Source organism: Penaeus monodon, chromosome 23 (genome assembly GCF_015228065.2).
Source record: "Penaeus monodon isolate SGIC_2016 chromosome 23, NSTDA_Pmon_1, whole genome shotgun sequence".
NCBI classification, from domain to species: Eukaryota; Metazoa; Arthropoda; class Malacostraca; order Decapoda; family Penaeidae; genus Penaeus; species Penaeus monodon.
Window position 1 is genome coordinate 34,127,892 of NC_051408.1, and position 1,003 is coordinate 34,128,894.

The following is a 1,003-nucleotide window of genomic DNA, read 5'->3' on the forward strand; positions in this document are numbered from 1 at the left end:
CTCTGATACGAATTGGAAAACTCGAGATGCACTTTCCCTTGAGAAGGACCATCAGTCCATCAAAGGCCTCATGAATCCGTCTTCCATTAGACCTTATAAGAACAGTCTGCTTCTGCGACACAAACAAACGCGATCTAAATTAAATACTATCATAAAAAATAAGTGATTATTGATCATAAAACAAGAGAGCATCGCGATCCGATTAGGAATTATTATATAGTTCCATTCAAATGAGATTGAATTCCATTATATCTATTAACGAGTATCACCTCATGCGTTGGGGAGAGAGGGAATCCTATGACGTCAGAGCTCCCCCCTCCCCCCCCCTCTTCTTCGGCATCCACGACATCCGCGTATTTTTTTCTATTTTTTTCTTTTTGTCTTATCTATACTTATCTTTTCCTGTTTTCATATTTTTGCGATTGTTTTTTCTATTATTTTTTCTGTCTTGGTCCATTACTCTTTTGTCTATGTCCTTTTATAATCTAGTTTGTTGTTATTATTCTTAATAATCTTTATCCCCTTTCTGGAACATCATTATCGCCCTTACTCATGCACGAAACATACAAATACATGAGCAAGAACAAACAATTTACACGCAGGCTTTAACAGGGAAAATATAATGCATTACAAATAAAGACACTCAAGTTAAACTCAGGGCAAGCATAACATTAAGCAATTTCATGATATCTTAACAGCTTCTGCAACCTTTCTTCCCCGGAAAATTGAACCTGAAATTGATTTAAATGATAGCTAAGATTATCCTGAAGATTTTTGCCTGGCAATCGTCTTGTCGAAACTCTTATCAGTGAAGGTATCATTTTAAGCCATATGAAGAAGGCAGGAATATAGTAAGAAATCATGTATTTTATTCCCTGTGACATGTCGTGTGTAAATATCATTATTTGAGATAGAAGGAGTAGTTGCTTAGAGACCAACAGCTGATACATAATCTACACGGATTTAAGAGCACAGATAAGAGACTGGTAAAAACAAATTCCAA